The sequence below is a fragment of the Otolemur garnettii genome, unplaced genomic scaffold (genome assembly GCF_000181295.1).
Source record: "Otolemur garnettii isolate 467f Iridium unplaced genomic scaffold, OtoGar3 scaffold00035, whole genome shotgun sequence".
Classification (NCBI taxonomy): Eukaryota; Metazoa; Chordata; class Mammalia; order Primates; family Galagidae; genus Otolemur; species Otolemur garnettii.
This window is the reverse complement of record NW_003852430.1, coordinates 13,860,343-13,885,651: the sequence shown is the minus strand read 5'-3', so window position 1 is coordinate 13,885,651 and position 25,309 is coordinate 13,860,343.

Below are 25,309 nucleotides of genomic sequence, written 5' to 3'. Positions count from 1 at the left end.
TATAGAACTTGTTCTATAATCAGTTATGTAATCTTTTCAGAGTAGCTGAAAGAAAGGATATTAAAACAATGATCTTTCAACCTTGCTTTTCTTGTCCAATAACTCGCTTGCACATTAATCAGCATATTCAAGCTTCCTTCTCATTAGTTTTTAAAAATTCTAGGAAATACTTTCCATAGTATGCTGTAAGAGATTTCATTATTGGATTAAAAACTTTTCAGCCAACAATAGGGACATTAGGCAGGGTCCAGGTATTCTGTCTCATAAGCCAATGCTACACGTTAGGTAATGTACTGCATTTAATTGTTTTCTACTTTGTGTTATGGCAAAAATTGCCATGTTAAAAATTTTTCAGGCCGCATCTTACCTCAAATTCCTTATCCTGGGCCAATCTGCCATCTCGTTTCTACATTCAGGACATTGGAAAAGTTGCTGGAGAAAAAAGAAAAAGCAGTTCTTACTTTTCATTAAATGTTTATGAGCTCTCTATATGGCTTTAAAAAAAGGTGTTTTTTTGTTTGTTTGATTTCTGTTTTGGCAGGGGTGGAGGGGGGGAACACCTCTGGCTATCTTCCTATCATTAACTATCTACTTCTGATCCTCATTGCCATGCTGACTTCTTGTATTTAGCCCCAGTTGGCTTTGCTCTTAGGTTACAGAAGAAATCAGAGCACCATTTGGGAACTCTTTCAACTTTACCAACTACAAGCTACAAACTTACCTGCTTGCACATACACCCTTATAGTTTTTTGCTCAATAGAAGTGTGCTCCTTTTGATAAAGGCCAACCCATCCATTTGGGCTCCTGACTACAGGATCTCTGAGGTCCCTGTGCCTTTGATCCATCATTTATCCTCTCCTTCATCTTTATTTTCCTCACAAGACTAAGGCTTGTGACAAGACACCAGAGGACGGTCCGCAGTTCAGTTCTCACTCTTTTTTTTTTCTCTCACTGTATGTAACGAAGGACAACTTATTCACATCCATGGCTTCAACACTCACGTGAAATCCATGTACATCTGCTTCCAGTCCTGATGCTTTGAGCCCCAGGTGCCTACAGGATCTCTCTTCCTTATCTTCTCAAAGAGACTTCAATCCTATGAGGATCTTGACTGGTGATCTTGAGTTAAATGATGATCTTCAGTTAAAATGAATCCATTATTACTGAGAATCTTTGAAAACAATCTTCTCTTCTGTGTTCTTGTTAGTAATGGTGTTATTAAGTCATTAAATCTGAAATGATCGATTTTGAATCAGAACTTTCATTGATTACATTGTCTCAAACAAGAAGCAGTACAATTAATCAAAGTCTCTGAACTGTCTATATAGTTTTGCCATCTTAATGGTAGCTTGTTTATGCCAGTAGCACAGAAGTCTGGAGAATGAGTGGTGATGAAGTCATGGAAGGCATTTCCCCCAGCTTGTTGAGAATTGAATATTTCTCCTTGCAAGAAGTGGTCCAAATATGGGATAAGTGGTAGAAGTGGTACCAGTTGGTACATGGTCTGCTGAACTTGAGGGATGACGAAGTATTTCAAGTACCACTTCTGTAGTTATGAGCAGCATTGTTTTTTGACATGTGGTCAAGCAAGAGTATGGGTCTCTCTCTATTAACCAATCTTGGCTCCTTAATCAAAAGCTTCCTCATCATTTTGTCCAGTTGATTCCAGTAGACATCCTCTATAATCAAATGATTAAGTTTCATGAATCCGTAGTGGATAATACCAGTGCTTGACCATCAAATAGACCCCATTAGCCTTTTCTGATGAATATTTGGTTTTGGACTGTGTTTTGACACTTTATCTTTGTCCAATCATTGTGCTGAACATTTTCAGTTGTCAAAAAGAATCGATTTTTCATCACACATAACAATATGGTAGAGAAATGGTTCACCTTTATGTTGTGACAGCAAAGAAAGGCAAGTTTCAAGACAAACGATCTTCTCATGCTCATTTAATTCACACAGATGCCATCTATCCAGCTTCTTTATCTTGCTGATTTGTTTCAAATGGCACAGTATTGTTGGAACAGTAATGTCAAACCTTGCTGCTAATTCACGCATAGGCCCAGAGAGATTCACTTCCAGTATAGCTTCAGTTCATCATTACCCATCTTGGTCAATGGACACCTACATAGCTCTTTTTCAAGATTAAAGTCACCAGAGAACGGGACTTCTCAAACGTTAATGCACTGTGTGTTCATTAACTACATCCTTCCCAAACATTTCCTAAACGTATTCAGTTGTCTGTGCTGCATTGGTTCCAGTGTGGAAGTTATATTAGAAAATAACATGAATTTCTTACTTAACTGTGGTTTCACAAAAATTGCTCTAAAATTTTTTGAAAGATAATCCCTAGCCAAAACATGCCTTTGAAAGAAAGATGTACCTTCACAATAAAGATAAAACAAGAAGTGTCAAAGTGAAATGTCAGAAACACCAATTGTCAAATTTTGTACTTACAGAAATCGGACATTTCATACTCAGTGACCTAATATTGTCAGATCCTGAAACTGAGGGGTACCATCATCTCTTCCCTCTCTTTCCCTCCACCAACTTCAGAGAATTACCATGCTCTGTTGAATTTAATAATAATTAATTGTGCTGAATTTGGGCAAGGCATTTTACAATGTATTGTTTTAGTCTTCACAGTCACTGTATTATGTGAGTATTTTTATCTACATCTTAAAGTTATGAAAAATGAGGCACATAGAGGCTAAATAACTTGCTTCACTCACATAGGTAATAAAGGATAGAAATGGGATCTAAACCAAGGCAGATTAACTAACTGCAGGGTCAGAATCTTAACCATCACCCTGCACAGGGCTTATAGAATGCCAGGATCCTAAATCTCTCTTCAAATAATTTCCTTCTATTTTTTCCCCCTCATTTTGGTAGACCTGGTTCATGGGCTCCTTATTTCTTGCCTAACTTCTTAACAACCTGTAGCCCCAAATTCATTTTCCAAGATATGTCTTGTTAATTAGTCCTCCTCAAATTTTGGGGGGCACTGGCTGAATCTTTGTTTTAGGAAAGTTGTATTCAGTTATATATTTGAATTTTTCCTGTTCCTGTATTTTTTTTCTTCCAGAACAGTAATCGTTTGTTGTCCATATTTACCATCTTCTTTCCTTTCTCTTTGTTCTTTTTCATTTCATTTTATGTTATTTCCTCAAGCCTATGCCCTGTTGCAGACTGTTTTTATCCATATTTGGTTTACTTTTTGTGGATTCTAATGATATGTCACCACTGTAATAGTTTCACTTTATTCTTCTATTGACCCTTGAGCTCCATAGACACATTTTTCATCTCCTGTTTGTTCTTCATCTTTATTTTTGATGTTTTATTAATCTCTCAGATTTATTATTCAAGGAAAGCCAAATTGTCTTTAGTTTCTCCGAGTTTTGAGTGAACAATTTGTTTAAAATTAGCCTATTTTTCTAGGAATAGGGCCTAAAATTCTATTTTTTATTTACCTTTATTTCCTTTTTTTCCTCTATATTTTTCTTAAGGATCTGAAATATATAGGAATTTTACTCCAGATATTTGCTCCAAATAAATTTTTGCACTCACCATCAAGAGAAATGTCTAAGGATGTTTGTAGCATAATCCTTTGGGGTAGGGGGAGAAGAAACACCAAAACTGGAAATAACCTCAGATTCCTTTTATGAGTACAAGAATGATTATTTTAGCATATATATTCAGTGTACAAAAATTAAAATGAATAAAGTTAAGATACAGTTATTGGCATGGTGAAGCTAAAAAATATAATGCTGAATGGAAAAAAGTTATTGAAGAATACAACTACAAGATTTCACTCATATAAAGCTTAAAAACATGTAAAACTAAGCAATATGATGATGATATACCACATGCACGTGGTACAACTGCAAAGAAGAGCATGATGTTCACAAAATTCAGTTTTCCTCTTCTAGGGGAGAAATGGAAACAAAGGTCTTGGTTATTTTCTATTAAACTGTGTGGTGGGGACATGGGTGTTTGTTTTATTCTTCTTCACACTACCTTTAACTTATATTTCCTTGTTTGGAGAATATATTTCATCTAAGTCAATCTAATTAATTTAAAAGAAGCACATCAATGTTAGGTTCCTTTTCTTGCTTCAGGAGATAAATGACAGGAAATGGTGAACATTTTAGGGGTCCCTTGCATAGGAGCTGGTGGATTCCAAATCTGAGACTAAATTGTTTTTATTTCAAATTTCCTATTATTTTATAACTTAAGGCAAATAATGCAATACACATAGATACACCATCTAAAACAGTCTTATTCAAGTGTCAGAAGAGTGCTAATCAATTCAAACAATGAAATTATAAACTGTAGTCATGGATTATAGTTTCAACCTCTACTAAATAGGTTAAAGTTTGAGTTTAGTCTCTAGGTTAAACACTTGCAGATTGCAATAAATTGAGGGATATTCTCAAAGTGGCAAAATGACAAATTTATTTCTTATAAAACTCAGAAAATCACTCATCTTCCCCTTTACCACATCTATTATTTCTTCATATGTGGTTGGAACCATAGAAACCATGGCTGAAAACACTGGCTTCTTCCTGAAGCCAATACAATTATTTTTAAGACTATGATGATTTTGCATATAATGAGCTCTGAACTAGTGAGTTACATGGAATTTGGTCCATGACATATTTAGTATTGAATGGCCTGGCAACCTCTGATGAAATGCCTTCCAATTAAACATCAGAACAGCTCCTGGGAGTGTCTTCTGGGTCAGCACACAAATAAGTATTTATATAAACCTGCTGCCCTGCTGTATTCTAGCATTTCAGTAGTGTACGTTGAGAGACAACTCAAACATCTATAATGGCAATGTCTAGTCGTGCTTTGGGGCTCAGTCTACTCAATATGTTTTTTAAAGCCATCTCAAAAACTTTGTTGTGAAACATATATGTAGAAATGCACAAAATGCAAACATAGGCACGATTATTTAAAAGGAAACACCAGTGTAACCACCACACAGGACAAGAAGTGAAACACCGCCAGCATCCCAGTCGCTCCTGGCTTTCCTTGTGGCAACCCCTTCCAAAACCTTCAGAAGGAATCATTATGCCAGTGTTCCTGTTAATTAATTCTTGGCTTTGCTTTACAGTTTTGCCTCCTAACTATGCATTCCCAAACAATACAGTTTAGCGGCTCCTGATGGAATCACGGTGTTGATGTTACCGGGTCTTGCTCCTTTTGCTCAACATTGCACGTGGTATTCCATTCTGCCCGGATTCATCTGGGTAATCATGTATCTATCTTCTCCTGAGCTCCTGAATCTTTCTTACATCATCTACCTGCCCTGTTATGTAATTTCTACAGCACTTTGGGGAAGGGGGGAGGCATCAATAATTCTACTTTGGCATGCACGTAATTGTAATCAGCCCAGCCCTTCCACCCTATAATAATACTTGGAAAATTATAGCATGTATGGAGTATCTGCCATGTGCTAGGACTGCAAAGCAGTCTGTTCGTATAAGATTGCCGTATTAAAGGTGATCCTGCTGTCTATGTAAGTTTAGGATACTCTTTTTACGGATAAAAATTCGAAATTCAGAAAGATAAAGGAAATTGAGAGTATAGCCTTTCTGAGGTTTCATTATCAGTAGCACAAATCTTGTTTTCGTACCTTTTTTTTTTTTTTTACTATTTTCTTCCTGTAAAGTACAAGTAAACTTGCCAAGGTGGTGGCCTTTTTCCATCTCCCTAAACTCTTGGTGTTTTGCTTTAATGGTCCATTGGTGCTTGCATAGAAAAACTGAAACTCAGAAAGGTGAAGGTAATAGCCTCAAAAGTCTTTCTTCTATTATTCACCTGTTGCTAACTTCTTTCTACCCATGGTATCCACAGAATACTGCATGTAAACTTCTTTTCCAGGGAGTCATGGAGATGTGGCCTCCCCTGTTGTAGGAATCTAGCAGGAAGATGGTCTCGACAGTAAATGTGTAAGGATGGAGGAGCCCAGTACTAGGGTCGGCTGTATCAGTTCTACGTTTGACTATCATTCTCTGTTTATGTGACCCTGCATAAAAAAACGTATCCTCTCTGGGGCTCAGTTTCATCATGTGAGGGTATTGGTCAGTAATTTTCAAATTGAAGTTCATCCTGAGTTTGATTTTAAGAGCAAGTTTCGGAGCCTCATTAAAACTTTTTAGGCTGGGAATCTGTATGTGTAACAAGCTCCTCGAGAGATTCTGATGCTCAAAGTGAGTGAGAACGAGCGAGGCAGGCAATGGCCCAAGTCCCTCTGATTTTAAAATTCTGGGGTAAAATGCAAACTTCTGGAACTTTAGGATCTTTCATTAGAGCTATATGCCTACTTATTTCAGAGTTCCCTGAGTTTTGTTAATAAAAATAAACATGAAGTCTGGTAATGTGATGCTTTTGGATTTGTTTTTATTTTGTAGAATTGGGTTGGCTATTCGGGTTTTTTTTTCTGGTTCCATATAATTAAAGAACTATTTTTCCGAGTTCTTGAAAGTAGGATGCTGGTGTTTCAATGGGGACTGCATGGAATCTGTAGATCGCTTTGGGTAGTACAGACATTTTATCTATATTGATGCTTCCCCCCCATGAGCATGGTATGTGTTGCTATTTCATTTTTTTTTTTTTGGCAGTTTTTGGCTAGGGCCGGTTTGAACCCACCACCTCTGGTATAGGGGGCCGGCGCCCCACTCCTTGAGCCACAGGTGCCACTCTGCTATTTCTTTTCTCAGAGTTTCATAGTGCTCTCTCAACTCCAACTCCGACTCTACCTTACAAACGCAAACACTGTAACCTAATCATACATACCCTCATCTGAACCTGAAATAAAAAAATTAGCAATTCAAAGAAAAATTAACACAAAGTCATTAAAATTCAAGATGCTAAATAAATGCTGATTATCATTGCTATGAATAAACAACAATAACATAGGTCTAGGGTGCTAGGTATCAAAATAGCTTGGAATTGTTTGATGTTAATAAACTGAATGAAAAATTACTGCCCTGGCAGAATTGTATCCATATCATTAAAACTATTAAGACGGTGTAGCAGGAAAAATTGGCATAGTCTCTGTGCAGGACACAGCAGCATGGATGTGACTAACACTGGATAATATAGGGTGGCATGCAGCCTTATTAAGAAAGCTAAGTAGTTGTTTACACTCTCAAAACAACTTCAAGTGTCAGCTCATTTAATTATAAAATATGCTAAATATATCATCCAGCACCGAACAGATTGCAGACAGTCTGTTGGCTGATTTATTTTTACTTTGATGTTACATTCCTTACATGTTTTTCAAATTCTTTAGTGACTATTAGGGGGAAAAAATTCCTTATAATATTTAACACTTTCCTGAGGTTATTCTTTATATTCAGAGAAATTGGAGTCACTCAGTTAATTGCTCTCATTCTTTGTATTTTCTTTTTCACAGGAATGACCAACCTTATTTTGTAACTGACCTGTCTTTTTTTCACCCAATGTGCTCTGTAGAGTGTCTCCAACCCCAGGAAAAGGGTGCATTCCCTTCAGGGAAAAGACTCAGAAAGCAGCAGAAAGCAGCAGGAGTCTCAGCTAAGGAGGGTGGCCACCAAAGGAGGCGAAAACAGAGTCCAGGGAATATGTGTAATTCCAAAAAGCTCCCTAGGGATTTTCCTCTAGTACATGAATTGCAAAGCTGGGTTCAAAACTTGTCAACCAGCGATTGATCACATATTCAGTAGTAGGTTAAAAACCTTAGTACAGGAGTTGATATCCTACTGTATAAACAAGACATTGCTATTTGAAGTAAACAGGGAACTTTGACATCACAAGTATATAAATGAGTGGTCAGGAGTGATATAATATTCCAAATTATATGCTATGAATCTTTACATTAATATAGATAAATATAGATATTCTTTTCTTTTTGAATTTTAGATTAATATGAGGTTACAAATGATTAGGTTACATTGTTTGCATTTGTTAGGTAAAGTCCCTGTTTAGTTGTGCCCCTCACCCAGGAGGTGTGCCATATATCCTTACATTGGACCCATTAGGTGAGAGCACACCCATCCACCTTCCTCTCCCTTCCCCTACTCTCCAACCCTCTTCCTCCAACTTGGATTTAGTTGAGTTTTCCTCCTGTGTAGACATGTAGTTGTTCATCTACTGGCTTCATGTTGATTGAATACCTTAGATACTTGCTTTTCCAATCCTGTGATATTTAACTAAGGAGAATGTTCTCCCACTCAATTCAGGTTAATACAAATATCTAAAGCCTCCATCTTTTTATGGCTGAATAGTATTCCGTGGTATACATATAGCACAGTTTATTAATACATTTATGGGTTCATGGGCACTTGGATTGATTCCACATCTTGGCAATTGTAAATTGAGCTGCAACAAACAATCTAGTGCAAATGTCCTTATGATAAAATGACTTTTTCTTCTCCTGGTTAGATACCTAGTAATGGGATTGTGGGATCAAATGGAAGGTGTATTTTGAGTTCTTTGAGGATTCTGCCTACTTCTTTTCGAAGGGGCTGTATTAGTTTGCAATCCCACCAACAATATAAAAGTGTTCCCTTAGTGTTGTCTTAACCAGTTTCCTATTATTTCCCTTCTCCCTTCTTTCTAGTCCACTAATAATATAAAATAGAAAAATTGTTTAGTTATATTAATTCCTACTTTGTCCACCACCTTTTTTTTTTTTATGGAAGACTTGGAACTTGATTCTTGAGGGACAGATGAAGTTGATTAGAAAAGACAGACATTCTGTCAGTCAGAAGGAAGAGAAGGAATGTAAGAAGAGCAGAAAGTACATTGTGATTGGAGGAGGGAAATGATGGTGAGAGGACGTCTGGGGAGAACCCATCCTGGGTGCAATCAGAGGATGTCAGACGGAAGAGGGAAGAGAGTGAATGAGGAAACTTCAATGTACTCTGAGGGGCAGAATCACATGAGGCAACTGATGTTCTAGATTTGTCTGGTAGAGGGATAGAGGATGGCCTGGAGGGAAGAGCAGAAAGAAGCAAGGAGGATGGGTGAGGATGAAAGCAGGTCAAGGTCAAACAAGGAAATCTTTTTTTTTTTTTTGAGGCAGAGCCTCAAGCTGTCCCCCTGGGTAGAGTGCTGTGGCATCACAGCTCACAGCAGCCTCCAACTCCTGGGCTCCAGTGAGTCTTCTGCCTCTGCCTCCCAAGTAGCTGGGACTACAGACACCTGCCATAATGCCTGGCTATTTTTTGGTTGCAGCCATCATTGTTGTTCCACAGGCCGGGGCTGGATTTGAACCTACCACTTTAGGTGTATGTGACTGGCGCCTTAGCCACCTGAGCCACAGGCACCAAGCCAAACAAGGAAATCTTGATAGCAACTGAGCAACCAAAGGAAAGACAGCAAGTGTCCGTGCTGAGAAGAATTTGAATGAAGTATCAATAGGGCGTATTTCTCATTGGATTGAAGGGATAAGGGAGATGACACGTAATTGTGTTCTGCTTATAGATGACTAGCTGGGCAGTAGGTTTGTTTACGTCAGCATCACTACAAACATGTGAGAGTTCATTCTAACACTGTCCTAGTTAGGATGATTATGTCACCAGGTGACCACCTATGGGACCTTATGGTCATGTATGCAGTTCATCTTATATGACCAAAATGTTACATGGCTCATGTCTGTAGTTATAAAGGTATTCACTGTGATCACAAAGTCTCTGACGGATCTTTCTCCCTGTTCCCTTCAGGAACTGTGAAGAATGCTTAGCTGGATCCCTACATGAGGCTTGGTTTCATTTCTATGCCATAACCAGCTATAGTCTTCAGGCCTCCATATTTCCAAAAAGACAAAACTCCCATTTGTAATCCTGTCACCGACATATTGGTGGCATTGCACATCTGTCACCTGGTGAGAGAGCCACCATCATTTCTTGCCTGAAGTCCAGTCTCTGGCAGGTCTTCTGTGGTCCACCCTCGCCTTCTGACAGTCCCAGGGAGGAGTTCGTGTTTCACCTTGAGGCTGAAGGCAGACTGTGGGCAAAATATCGTCAGTCTGTTTTCTTTTAAGGCCTTCACCTGAGTGTGTGAACCTCACATTATGGAGGATAATTTGCTTTACTCTGAATCTACTGATTTAAATGACAACAATATCTAAACAATACCTGTACAGAAGCCTCCAGACTGATGTTTGGCTGGATACTGGGCACCGAGGCCTAGGCAGGTCAGCTTACACAAGGAACAGTGCAGTCCTCACTCTCAGTTTGTCTGGCTCCTCCATTCATTTGGGATTTACTGAGAGAGAGCTGTTGCTTAGGTAGCTGAAGGTTGCTGGTAGTTTGTGTTTAATATTGTGTTGCTTTTACTTTTTTCTGCACCAGCATATAGAGAAGCTGGTAACCAGCTTACTGGATCATTGGTCACTGACTTCTTCCTACCTTATCTTACCCGGTCCTTTCTCATCAATCCCTTATTATACTTTCCATAGCCATGAACTCAACTCACAGCCTCTGTACTGATTTTGACACACATTACCTTTTAAAAGAATAGGAACTTTAAAAATACATATAAGCAAACCTTTAGGTTTAAAAAATACATTGATTTCGCCAAAAGCTAATCTGAGATTTAAAAACAGCAACAACAAAAAAAGTATTCTGGACACGACTGGAAAGCAGACGTTTATTTTATACTCTTCCATTTGCCATCCAACTTTGCAATAATCAACTTTAAATTTTATATTCTGAAGTGCTGCTCATCCCATTGTTATTCTTGAAAATTGCCTTTACTACGTATCTGAGAGCAGTTGTTGGTTGGTTATAAACTCTTTTGATTATAGCCTAGAGGAGGCCAAGGTCATGGGTTCAATTCTCACATAGTCCAATTAGCTCCACTTGCTTTGGCGCCTTCAGCCCCACTCCTAGGCTGTCTTTAGCCACCGTGAAAATGCATATATTGTACCCATGGGCACTGCCTGAAAAGATGGGTAAATGTGTGCAAATCTGTAGTTATTAGTGGAAAATCAGTCGGAAGTCCATGTACCCAGTTAATAGTGATTCAGTGATGTACACAAAAGCAACTAAAAAAGAATGTTTTTTAATTAATTATCTGTATTTTTCACCTCAAAAACAGAACAAAGGAAGAATTCCAATGGAAATCTCCTTTTATATTCTTTCTCCTAGACATGCTGAAAATTTCTCTAGCATTTTATGTATTTTTTCAGAGGCAACCTTTTTTTTTTTAATTTTAGGATCAAAATGTTCTCTCACATTTTCCTTCCAGACACCTTCGGTTGAGGTAGGAACGATGCCTAGAAAGCACATGGAAATACATATGATTTTATCTGGTGCTCCTAGAACGTTTTAGATTAGGTCATGATTTTGGAAAGCTTTTTGATATCTGGCACACAAGCGAGTGAATTTCTCACTATTCTTTTTTCTTATCTTTTTTTGGTACGTTTAAAAAGTGTGATTTGTATTCTGATAAGTGGTTGGGAAGTTTTTGGTTTGATGTTAGAAATTTCAGTTACGTGTTGAGTAACTTAGGGTGATTTGAACGGGTGATTAAGAAACGGCAAGATGGGTGATTATTGGATAAATCAATTGTAGGGTGTGTTTTAAGAGCAATTCTTAGAAAAGGTCACCTGTCCTTTGTTTCTTGTTTGTCCTCTGCTAATCCATTGCGGTGGAGGCCTCACAGGCTGTGAAGCATGAAGGAAGGCTTTCCTTAGGGCCACAGCCTCAGCTCCCCTCTTACTAACTTTCTGCCAGGGACATCTTTTCAGATTTTGCCAAGATTAGATGAGAAAGAGCCAAGGACTATTTATTTTATTTTGTATTGTTAGGGAATCTAGCATTCTCTAATTAATGCATTTTGCCCAGTTGACAGAATTTAGGTAGATCTCACCTCTTCTGAGTTCAATGAAACACCTGATGGTGGAGACTTGCAAATAATTTGTGTCAGAATTCGGTAGCACATATTTGTAAGCCTATAGCCACGAATGCCATAGGTTCTTGGGTTGGCAAACTGGATAACACCACCCCCTTGCCTTTTATAACTATTTTTACATTAGTACAGTTTTTTCACAATGCAGCTTTTATTTATATATTTTTTGTTTTCAAGTCTCTGCTGACATTTTTCTTAAACATAAAAGTACGTTTAATTATATAAGTAATTATTGAGTATGTTCTTGTTGTAAAAAAAAAAAGTCAGAGGTTATAGATAAAGCCCACATTCCCTCAAACCACTCATGTCCCCAGTGACATTTCCAAAGTTAATCACAGCAATTAGGTATACACAAACACACACACACACAACATGGGTATATGGTATATATATATATTACATACAAAAAATGTATCACATTATTGTTTCTATCTTATTTAAATAAATATATTTATTTAGAGACAGAGTCTCACTCTGTGGCCCTGGGTAAAGTGCTATGGCATCACAGCTCACAGCTACCTCAAGCCCAGTGTCTTGCCTCAGCTTCAGGCTCCCCAGTAGCTGGAACTGTAGGCACGTGCCACCACACCAGGGTAGTTTTTCTGCTTTTTTAGTAGAGAGCCCATCTTGGGTCTTGCTCTTGCTCAGGCTGGTCTTGACTCCTGAGCTCGGTGGATCCACCCACCGCAGGCGCCCTGAGCGTTAGGATTACAGGAGGGAGCCCCTGCACCCAGCCTGTTGTTTCTATTTTAGATCTTTAGTTCCCAGACTTTGAGTTTTGCTACACTTCGCTATATTTATCTGTGGGCTTTGTCACATTCCAGACTCATCTTTCCTTCTCAGGTTCCTACACACTTCTGTGAGAGCCCTTCACATCTTCTTTTCTATTTTCCCTCACGACATAGCACAAGGTGATGACGCACGTGTCCTCTCAGGGACACGTCTTATCACCAAACACATTTTAATCTCAGTTAGAAAATCAGTGATGGTTCAAATAAAACTGGCCAGAAAAAAAATGTCTTTCCTTGTGGTTTCCACTCTCCGCTTGGTGGCCGTCGTGGGCAGTTTTTAGTGCCGTGGACTACCAGTTAGGGCTTTTTGGAAAAAGGAGTAATAATTTTTAAACTTTTTCCCTTTCCTAGATTCACAGAGCATTTTATGATCTTGATAGTCTTGAATTACCTGGAAAGATCCATACTTTGTGCCAGAATCTTTGTTTCCTTGAAATGGAAGTTAGGGCAGTAAGTGGGTCAACAATATCGACCAGTGGCCACTTCACAGCCAGGGATTGCAGCGGACTTGTTCCTAATAAGAGTTAAGTGGGCTGCGCGGTGGCTCAGGCCTGTAAGCCTAGCACTCTGGGAGGCTGAGGCGGGTGGATTACCTGAGCTCAGGAGTTCTAGACCAGCCTGAGTAAGAGTGAGATCCCATCTCTACTAAAAAATAGCTGGGCCTTGAGGTAGCTGTGAGCTGTGATGCCATAGCACTTTACCCAGGGCCACAGAGTGAGACTCTGTCTCTAAATAAATATATTTATTTAAATAAGATAGAAACAATAATGTGATACATTTTAACTGGTATACATTTTAACTGAGCCTGTAGTCTCAGCTGCTGGGGAAGCTGAGGCAGGAGGATCGCTTCACCACAGCATTCTAACCTGGGGCAACAGAGTGAGACTCTGTCTCAAAAAAATAAAAGTTAAGTGAAAGTTGAGTATTTGTAAAGGGCATTTTATGTTAAATGGAATAAGGGAGTGTCTTAGCCAGAAATTCCCATTGTAAGACACCCCCACCCAAAGGATTAGATTGCTGAATTCTGAGTCTGCCGAATTTCTGTTCCCGCTAACTCCAAGTATGTACTTGGTTTTTTCTCAATATGGTATGGGTTTTTTTTTTTTTTTTTTTTTTGGCTGGGGTTGGGTTTGAACCTGCCACCTCCAGCATATGGGACCGGCACCCTACTCCTTTGAGTCACAGGCACTCCCCTCAATACTGTATGGTTTTGAGCTCTGTCTTTGTGACTTGGTTCCAGAACCTAACACAGGTGGGCTCTCTTTGTCTTTGTTCTATCAATCCTTTAATCTACCCACAAACTAGCCAGCCATGGGCAATCCTGGTTCAATCACGTGTGTCTTGGGGGTCGGGAATGAAATGACACGGTGCAAACACAGAGGTCTGGGCTGGTTCCTTGGGTGAGATTACAGGTAAGGGTAGTTTTCAGAGACAGAGCTGTGGGTGGGACAGGTACCCCCAGATACATCTGCCACTAGGAACACATACAACCATTTAAATGAAAAGTCCTTTGATAAACATGGTAAAATAGTTGATTTCCCCCCCTAGGAACAAGAATATCTCTTTCCTTCCGTGCATAGCACGTAAACTAAGTACCATTACCAGCAGAGGCGTGCCGTGACTAAAATCGTTAGAATGTGCAAACCAATGGTAAAATTCTCCATGGGGGTGAGATGAGGGGAGAGAGAGAAGGGAAACAGTTTTTCTTTTGATTCATTTTTCAATCATGTTATGAAATGTAGAATTTCTCTTCTGTTTTACAAAAATAGAGATATGAATTACAATTTACCCGATATCATGAGTTTATCACCTGGTTTAAAGGATACTTCAGCAAATTCACCTGGTTCTATTTCTACAGTACGCCCTGAATGGGACCACTTCTTACCATGCACACTGGCTGTCTTATTTCTCTGCCTAAAATCCTCTACCGTCTACCCACAATAATTAGAGTAATAATTGGACTCTAGGGTAATCACTAGGCTCATGTGATCCAACCTTCCCAGACTTTATCTCCCACCCCTTTCACCCTCATTTACTATGTTCTGCCTTTTCCTCCAAAGCTCATTCTTATTTCCAAGTGTTTTCACTTGCCGTGTCCTCTACAGAGACCTTTCTCCCCCAGATCTTGATGGAGCTGCCACCATCTCCTCCTTTTGGTGTAAGTGCGAATGTCCGAGATGTTTTCTGACTCTCTGAGCCCCCTTCCCGCATAATCCTTTATATTATCCTTTTGAATTTTCTTCATAGTTTTTTTTTTAATGTCAGGAATGATCTTTTATTTTTAATTTCTGTTTCCTTATCCACGTCTGTCTACTACAAAGAAGGTAAGAAGTTACACAATTGTACGAATTTTGTCCTGTTTGATATCTCTGCTTAGGATAATGTCTAGTTCATAATCAGCCCTCTAAGTATTCGGTGAATGAATACCAGAACCAATGACTGCTATCATGACTTATACTCTGCTATGCTGTTTACAGTCGTATGTGTGTTTGTATTAAGATATTAGGTGGGGCACATGTTTTGAAATAGGAAGTTTTATGTACCCCTCAGTATTACCATTATTTAGATTTATAATCCAAATTATAAATTTGATAAATCTGGACACCTGTCTTAGGTACTCACTGGGATAGTTAATATAATCCCTACTGTCTCCAGAGGACCCAATAGAAAGGCCAGCACAATTGCTTTTGGAATTACCCAGATCTGAGTTTGAATCTAGGTTCCATAGCTTCAGCCTCAGCCAGTGACTTCAACACACTTAAACACGCCTGGTATGATACTCAGTACTGGGTGGTAGTTGTCATCCTCACACTGTATATCACTTTTCTTAAGGAAATTCATGAGGCATTTTGTGTGTTGTGTACAGTTGTTTCTGGTAGCAACTGGGGTCAAATTTGAGAAATAGCACTGATAAGAAATGGAGAAAAACAAAACAAAACAAGCAAATTGACCACTTAGCCAGATGCTGTTTCAACAGAGGTAGCCTTCTAAACAAATTGCTTTATAGTATTAATTTTTATCAAGAAATAAAATAAAATAAAAATTTAGTAAATTTGTCAGCATTATAGATTGTGAGTTATCAGAATTTTATAACTTGTATATATAATGTACGAAGTCAAAGGGAAGATGAAGATGCATAAATTGGCTTTTGAAAACATCAATTTAAGAGGTTTGTGTGTCTTCATTCACTTGTCATTCTTTTTTTTTTTTTTTTTGACTGAGTATCTATGGAGACCAGGCATAGTGTTATGTTGAAATCACAAACTTATTTGAAATGTATAAATAATTAAACTTTGTATGTTTGAGCCTCACTAAAGCATCTGGTGCAATACTTCTAAATTTTGCTTTCAAAGCCTGCAAATTTTTTAAGACATAAAATATACTTGGACCAAGAAAATTCATTCATTGGGCAAGAATAGTCAGTCTTTCAACAAAGGATCCTGGGATGCCTGGATATCCACATGCAAAAGAGTAAAGTTGGATCCCTGCCTTATACTGTGTACAAAAGTTAGCTCAAAATGGATCATCAACCTAATGTCAGAGATGAAACTATCAAATTCTCAAAAGAAAACATACTAGTAACTCCTTAGGACTTTGGGTTAGACAATACATTTTTTTAAAAAGTTTATGCTGCAAAGGATGCCATTAAGAAAGTTAAAGAATAACCCAAACTATGGTGAGAATATTTTCAAATCATACATCTGATGATTTATATCTACATACATAAAGAGCTGATAGAACACAATAATAAAAAGACAAAATCCCAGTAACGAATGGGTAAAGGCTGTGAATAGCTATTTCTTCCAAGGATATACAAGTGGCCAATAAGCACATGAAAAGATGCTTTAGCATAATCCAGGCGTTAGGGAAATGTAAATCAAAGCCACAGTGAAATACCACTTCCCACACTCTCTGGGACAGCTATAAAACAAACACACAAACAAACACAGACAACCAACCCCAGAAGACAGCAAGTGCTGGCAAGAAGAAATACGGAGAAATGGGAACATTCGAGCATCTGCAGGTTAAGCCACTGTGTGAGTTTGACATGCAATGGCCGTAACCCAGCAATTCCATTCCTAGGTGTATACCCCCCAAATTTGAAAACAGAGACTCAAATAGACACTCGCATGACGATATTCATAGTAACACTATTCACAACATCCAAAAGGTGGAAATACCTAAATGCTCACCTGCTGATGAATGGATACATCATACGTGGTATATCCAAACAATGGGATGTTTTGAGCCATAGAAAAGACTGATGATCTGACACATGTTATGACGTGGATGAACCTCGAAAACGTGATGCTAGATGCATGAAGCCACTCACAAAGGCCACGTGTGTATGAGTCCATTTATATGAAATATCTAGAATAGGCAATTCTATAGAGATGCCAGCAAGATGAGTGGTCGCTCAGAGGGTAGGGGAGAGGGGTGCTGACGGCTGGTGGATAGGGGGCTTCTTTAAAGGGGATGAAGACATTCTGAAATTAGATGTAGTGATTGTGTATGAGAGCGTTGAATTGTGCACTTTAAATGGCTGAATTATGTGGTATATGGATTTAACCTCAATAAAGCTGTCAAAATATTGTTTTAGTGAAAATTAACATGGAAATTTATAAATAAGAAGCTATATTTAAAGGCATCTAAATTGCTCAATAGGTCACCAGATGGTTTCAATTCAAATGCAACTAAAAGTTGTTCCTTCTAATAGTTGTGTGTGTATATATACATTTCAGTCCAAAGGGAAAGGGGCCATGGGTTTTAATCTTTCCCTATTCTGTCATAATATTTTTCATCGCAATAAATAAATAAATTTCAAGAAAAACACTTTGTCTTTCACCGCTGGTCTTCTTCCCTGTTCCCATGCACACCAAATTATAAAATTCTAGTATTCTAAGTTTTCATCTGGAAAACCTAAGGTTTCCTTCTGCTATAAGGAAATATTCCTTATTACTTCTTCTTATCTTCCTTGACCCAAAGTAACATGAACTTTACTTCTCTATGTGTGCCACACCCAGAAGGATTTAGTGTTTGGGTTTTGTTGAAACTACTTTTAGGCCGAAACTGGGTCTCCCCATCTATGCCATCTAGTGGCAAGGTGGAAGAAATACTGGTTTCCTACAGAGCTTTAAATGCAGGAACGCTGGTAGACGTCCAAGAAATGTTAAGAACCATCCACAAATTAATGACTAATCGTTATGTTTAGTCTTTAATGCAAAGCAGTGAATTATGTGTTTACAAAAAGAGTTTATGAGTCTTTCGTTTTTTGATTTTGGCTGCCTGAAATAGAAAACCTGGGAGTTCAAAACACATGTAGACTAATTCAGTGCTGGTTTCTAACCACTTATAATTGAGGCAGACTAAATTTTACAATAAAGTTTTTGTTTGCAGTATAAACAGAAGAGAGCTGAAGAATTTGTTAATTTTTTCAGTAATATTACTTACATTCTATCTTCAATTCTGATATATACTTACATTAAATGTAAGTATGTATGTTCATTGTTTTAACTTAAGCTTTAATTGAAAGTATGTTTCCACTTCTGTACAGTGATGGATCTTTATACTGCGCATGTATTAATATGACAAGTGAAATTATGTCTGACACATTCAAAGTCAAAAATAGGCTGCTCATTCCTTGGAATATATAAAATCCAGTGTTTAATGACTTTGCTGACAACACTGTAATGAAGCCATTTTAACAACTGTGTTATAATAAGCATATTACATTACTCATAACAAGTCATGGTTACTTCAGAGGGATCTAGTTGATAAACTGGCAACACGAAATTTGATTTGTGTCAGCTGGTTTTTATTCAGTGACAGAAAAATACTTTTCATTAGAAGTGGAAAATTTCTGAGATTAGTTTAAAGGGTAAAATGAAGGACAATTATTTAAAGTAGAAATGAGGGGATTTGCTTATATTGTGGACTCTGAGTATATGTTAATTTGCTTTTGGGAAAGACATCTGAGACAAGTAGGCAACGTATTTGATAAGATCTTGGGTAGGGATTTTGATAAATCCAGCTTCCAGATACTCAGCTGCAGCATTTATAGTTAGGTGAACCAAAATCTTATTATTATGGGTGAATTTAGAGAGGAGAAGCTTAAAAATTAATCCTCAGTAGATCATCTGGTTTGGAACAGACCTTGGCAGACTATGCATCTTTCCATCACTTTACAAAATAGAATAATTAGCATATGGGTGGGTTTATAAATTGTGACGTTGTTCATTTTTAATAGGGCTGTGCAGGGGTGAAGCTGGGAGGCTAGTGACAACACCATGGTTACTGCATTATCTTCTCATCCAAGTGCCATTAAGTGCTGCCGTGTTTGATTACTAGTATTCTTCACAACCCTAAAGTTATAGACTGCTAGATGGGAACTTCAAGAAGTCATCGAGTCTGTTCTTGATATTGGTGAGTCCAGCAGCATCCTGGAGGTTCAGAACCTTCCTGTTTTGCTAGCAAGCCTCAACTCATGGTCCCGTGAACTAGCGTGGAACTGCCAAAGCAGACCCTCTGCCAGTGTCCGTATCAAGACAATGTCTCTACTTGTACTATTGTCTCTGTTTGTGTACTTGGTTTATATGCTCTTTAGTTGTGATTAATTTTAATATTTTCAGTTTTAATAAATTTCCAGAAACAATTTCCTGGACATCCACTTGGGAAGCGCTATTTCAATTTTCTCAGAAAGACCTATACAACCCACCTGTTATTTATTTGTTTGTTTGCTTTTGAGACAGTCTCACTCTCACTCGGTCCCCCTACATAGGGTGCTGTAGTGTCATAGCTCACAGCAACCTCAAACTCTCAGGCTTCAGCGATCCTCTTGCCTCAGCCTCCCCAGGAGCTGGGCCTACAGATGCCTGCCACACTGCCAGGCTAGTTTTTCTATTTTTAGTAGAGACAGGGTCTCACTCTTGATTAGACTGCTCTCAAACTCCTGAGCTCAAGCAATCCAGCAGTCTCGGCCTCCCAAAGTGCTAGGATTGCCCTCCACTCCTGGCCTAATAGACTCTGGCGAGATACAAACCCATTGTCTGCCCTTTAAAGGCCTGGGTCTCATAATCTAGTTATTAGAATGCCAGGGCCAGACCAGCCTACTAACCTACTAACTCTAGCCGAGGATAATGAAAAAAGAAATAGTGACTAACATAGGGCTGTAGAGAAAATCAAATGTTAGATCTTGTAATGGAATTCTGTGACTTCACTGAGCCTGTTGTTTGAAACTTTGTAAGGTGATGATTTCCCATTATGAGTGAATAGGGGAAGAAGAACCAGATGTCCTTGAAGAATTGTCACTTTGTGGGTGTTCATTGTTAGTGAGATAAAAGAAGAGGAAATTTAACAAAGGACTCACAGATAAATGTTAAAAGTTATGAAAAAATCCAGGAGAAACAGGTGTCTCTGAATCGAAACCAAAGTGTAAGCAAGTAGACTTATTGGTGCATAGAAGTGTGCAGAAACCAGAAAGGAAAGAACAGAGGAGTGACTGGCTGTGAGCAAGGGATTTCGGGTAATCTCTAATACCTGTTCATAGGTAGCACGGAGCCACTGTAAGTCGTTACCACTTGGTAACAGAAGGGGTCAGCAGAGAGCTGCCAGGGTGGCGTGGTTGACTCAAACGTCAACTTAGGAGGTGAGAATGCAAGGGAGAAGCTGGAAGGAGAGCCAGAAACCCTCCCGGGAGTGTTACAGAAGCACCAGATAGGCTGATTAATTGGTTATGCCTGCAGAGGAAGCTACCAGCTACTAGCCCCAGAATGCCTTTCCCTAAAGGCATATTCCCATTCAAATATCCACTTTAGCATGGCTGGGGAACAAATGGCTCAGGTCTGAAGAGAGATACCAGATTAGTTCTTTTCCCAGAGCTTTTACCCATCTTCAGCAGCACTAAGGCCACCAGTGATGTTAATAGTAGTGAAGGAGCCTCTGCCTTTCTATTGGTTGTTTCTGAATGTCACCAGGCTCCTCCCATCATTCAGTTTTCTTGCGGTTTTGCAGTGGACGTGATTTCTGGGTGACTGCTGCTGGACTTCCCTCTACCTGATTTCAACATGATTTCAGAAGCAGGGATAGATGATTTTATAGATGATTTAAATACTCCAAAAGAGATCTTTCCATTGGTTCTGGCCAACGTTTTTGTCACGCTTGTTTCTGGAAGTGGGGTGGACACCAGCACTGTCTAGACCAAAGTCAAGTCCACGCTAGTTAGCTGAAGTAGGGAGGAGAGGGCTATCGTGGTAGGAAGGGAAGGTTTAGATGCTTTATATTCTTCTGTGAAGTGCAGCACTCTTAGCTAGATAGATTAACTATAGTATTTGATCTTGTCTGCCTGGAATGGGCAGCCCTGGCTCAGTCATTGACTGAAGCCAGAGGAGGTTGAAGGCCCTGTGGGTGGTTGTTGGAGTCATTGGAGGCTAATTGAGACGTACTAGCATTGGTGCATTTGAACCAGTTTGTGCTGACTTTGGAGAGCCGATTGTTGCTATCTCCATTGTATCACAGTGGTAGCTTGACTGGCTACACAGGGAATATTTACAGGACAGAAACTGGAAAATTCTATAAATGAGCTCTCCATCATCTGCCAACACACCCCTGACTATGCATCAGGTACAGACAGAGATGACAGGATTACCTGACTCTGTTCATGTCCTCGCTCCTTTATTTTCTTATTAGAATTCCCCAAACTGTTCAGTATTATAAACCATTAAAGTGAAAAATTACTATTTTCCCAGCTACCCTCTGACTTTATGGTCACTGGAAGGTATTTTTTTTTTTCCCCTCTCCAATTGCTCTAGTTTTGATACGAGGACAGATGGTTTGGACCTGGTCTCAGAGCTGGCTGTGTCCAATGCTGGGACGGGTGGACAAGAAACTCAGGGTTGACTTTTCCCCTGATCTGCTCTGGTGAGACAAATATTCCCCTCAAACTTTAGTTAGTTGGTCTATAAAAAAAGGGGGGCTAGGTCTAGAAAACTCCAGTTTTTCCTGCTCTAAATTCTGAATTGCATTTCTAATTTTCTTTTGGAATGTCAAGTAGCTATGATATATATTTAGAGAGGATATTAGTCACAATCTCTAAATAATTTGCTGCAAGCGTTTTGCTCCCCACAATATGCCGTATCATGACTCTGGGCCTTTGCATTGAATGTTCCCTTCTATGGAATGTCCTACCCTCCTTTTTGTCCATTTGACCAAGTTCTGCTCCTCTTTGAAGGGTCAGCTTCTATGTGACCACTATTGTAAAGCCTTCCAGGACTCTCAGACTGCAGTATCCCAAGCTCTCTTGATGTTTCTTGGAGGCCTGACTGCTCTCTGCCACTGGTACCACTAGAGGCTGTGTAGACAGCAGTGTGGCTCTATGTACGGGTCTTCCAGAGACTTCCTCCCAGCTCCATTTCTTGTTTATTCCCTTGAAGCCATTTGCTCCATCAAGTCAGCTGAGCTTTGGATCCTGCTTCTGTTTGACTTTCACCTCCCCTGCCCATCACTCCCTTATGGGCTTCATGTGTTAAAAAATCTCTTTGGATGTTATGTTCAATCCCTTTTTGTTCCTAACCCCTAATGGCTATTTCTCTCCCCCTATTCCAACACTTTTCTTCAATGCCTGAAATACCAAGCCAACTGCTTGAGAGAGGAGTTCTCATAAGAGCTTGAAAATACCTTAGTGAGGAGACTATTTGATCTGCATGCTCAGGCCCTATTCTCAAATCTGCAACATGAAAATGCTCAGTGAATGTATGTCGAAAGAATGAATAAATAAATGTGTAAGGTGAAGAGAGCTCACTCACCTGAAGACCTGATGTAGGGGCCACAAGTAAGAGGTAGGCTTGATGTCACGTCATGAACAATGGTCCTTGAGTTTGGATGCTGTTCTAGAGATTGATATTTTTCAACATTTTTTTAAGGCTTCAGGGAAGATCTGAAAAAAACTAGATATTTTTACTATCAAAGTAATGCACAGCACACAAAAGTTTGCACAGAATTTGAGTGCCTTCACATATTCCCTTGAAGGCTATCCATGAATGGATGCTGAAGAAACAATTGACATAAGAACTGTCACCTGTTTTTAAAGAGTGAGACTGTCACATAGAAAAGAAATGACTATTTCCAAATATATTGACGGACTTATTTGGAGCAGTAAGTTTGAATGCCCACATAGCCATTGGCCTGATCATTATGGGTTTAGGAACATCATGGGAGAGAGTCAAAATAGAAAGGAAGAGTAACTTATAATTTAACAAAATTTTAGAACTGGTACTTTTTCCTTCTTCCCTCTATTCATTCTTATTTTCTTCCTGTGTCTTTAATATAAAGCAAGAAAGCTATTTCTGTAGGTTATATTTTTCCACCCACTTTTTTCCCAATGCTCTATATCTTTTCCTTCTATTTGATGCTCAATTCAAACAAACTGCCTTTCTACAAACCTGTGTGTAGTGCTGTTGGCCTTCCATTAAGTTCAGGTTGGCGAGCTTTCTCATACTTCAGCAATTCCCAGTCTGAATTTATGATATTGCTAGGCATGAATGACTCTGCCTAGAATTGCATTAAAAGCATGTAAGATGTGGAAGATATCATCAGGCTTAGCACAAATTAAGGATAGGTATTAAATGTGGTCTGTGGGGATACAGTTGAACAAATTTAAGTGCGTGGGAGATTAATACAAGCTCAGTCATTTGGAAATTCCTTTGATTACATTTCTATCAGAAAGTGGGGGAAATGGCCCGTTTTGTTGCTTATTAGGTTTTCTGCAACTTTTAATCATTTATCCGCTCTAATTTGTTTCTTCTCCCATTTTACTTTCCTTTGTTCTTGTCTTTGAGAAAAGACTCCCTCTCAAACTTATGTCTTCATTCGTGTCCTTAATCTGTCCTTCTCCTCATGTAAATGGATCCCTATATCAGCTCCTCCCTTCCTTACATTGCCGGTTTCTCTCTTTCCTGGCTCCTTCTCACTTGCCTATACGGAAGCTCACATCAGTTTGTTTTCCTGTCGTACAATCATTCCCTCTTTCTTCTTCCTTTCTCTGGTCCGAGATCTCCAGTCTAGCCTACTGATTTTTCTCCTGTGCCTCACCTCCCAGTCTGTCTCTGTGTTAACTGGGATGAGATAGATTATGTTGTGATATTGCAGTTATTAAGTAGTAATTACCCAATTTCCTTAAGTACTCAGGATAGCAGGTGTCTCTGACATTTTACTTTAGCCCTTCTTTTTTTGTTGTGAAGGTACATCCCCATTCTTTCAGATGCATTTTTTAGATTGTGCTTATCTTTCAAATTTTTTTTAGAGTAATTTTTGTGAATCCATGGATAAGTCAAATAATCATGTTATTTTCAACTATGAGATCCATGTGAACCCAATGCAGTGCAGATAGCTCAAAATATCAATGAAGTGTTTGCGAAGGATGTGGCTAATGAACAAACAGTTGGTCAAGGGTTTGAGAAGTCCTGTTATGGGGATTTTAGTCTTGAATATGAGCCATGTGGGTGACCTGAGACCAAGGTGGATGATGATGGGCTGAAAACTGTAGTGGAAGCGAATCCGTCTCAACTTACGTGTGAATTAGCAGCAAGGTTTGATGTTACTATTCCAACAATATTGGACTGTTCGAAACAAATTGGCAAGGTAAGGAAGCCAGGTACATGGATTCCATGTAAATTAAATGAACAGCAGGAAAGAAATCATCTCAAAACTCGATTTTCTTTGCTGTCAAAACATAAAGGTGAGCAATTTCTACACTGCATTTTTATGCACGATGAAAAATGGATTCTGACAATCATGCGTTTCGGCACAATGGTTAGATAAAGACAAAGTGCTGAAACATAGTCCCAAACTGAATATCCATCCAAAAAAAGGTAATGGTGTCTGTTTGTTGGTTTGGTGCTGGTATCATCCACTATAGCTTCGTGAAGCCTGGTCAGTTGATTATAGCAGATGTCTGCTGCAACCAATCAGATGAATGATGAGGATACTTGTGATTAAGCAGCCAAAACTGGTCCACAGAGACAGGCCAATCTTCTGTTTTTTTTATTTTTTTTCTTGAGACAGTGTCTTATTATGTCACCCTCAATATAGTCCTGTGGCGTCACAGCTCACAGCAACTTCAAACTCTTGGGCTTAAGTGATTCTCTTGCCTCAGCTTCCCACCATAGTGCCCGGCTTTTCTTTTTTTGTTGTTGCAGTTGTTTTAGCTGGCCTGGGCTAGTTCAAACCCGCTACCTTTGGTGTACGTGGCTGGCGCCATAACCACTGTGCTACATGCGCTGAGCCAGGCCAATCTTCTTGTAAGGCAATGCTCAACCTCATGGTGCATGAACAAAGCTTCTCAAAACTATAGAATTTGGACTCTTTGTCATCCACTGTATCACCAGTGCTTGAGCCAAATTACTTCCACTTCTTCCATGTTTTGGATCACTTCTTGCAAGGAAAAATATTCAATTCTCACCAAGCTGTAGAAAATGTCTTTTGAGATTTAATTGCTACTCACTCTCCAGATTCTTCACTGCTGGCATACACACACTACTGTAAGGATGACAAGACTCTGTCACTAGTTAAGGTGCAAACTTTGGTTAATTGTGCTGTTTTATGTATGTTTGAGA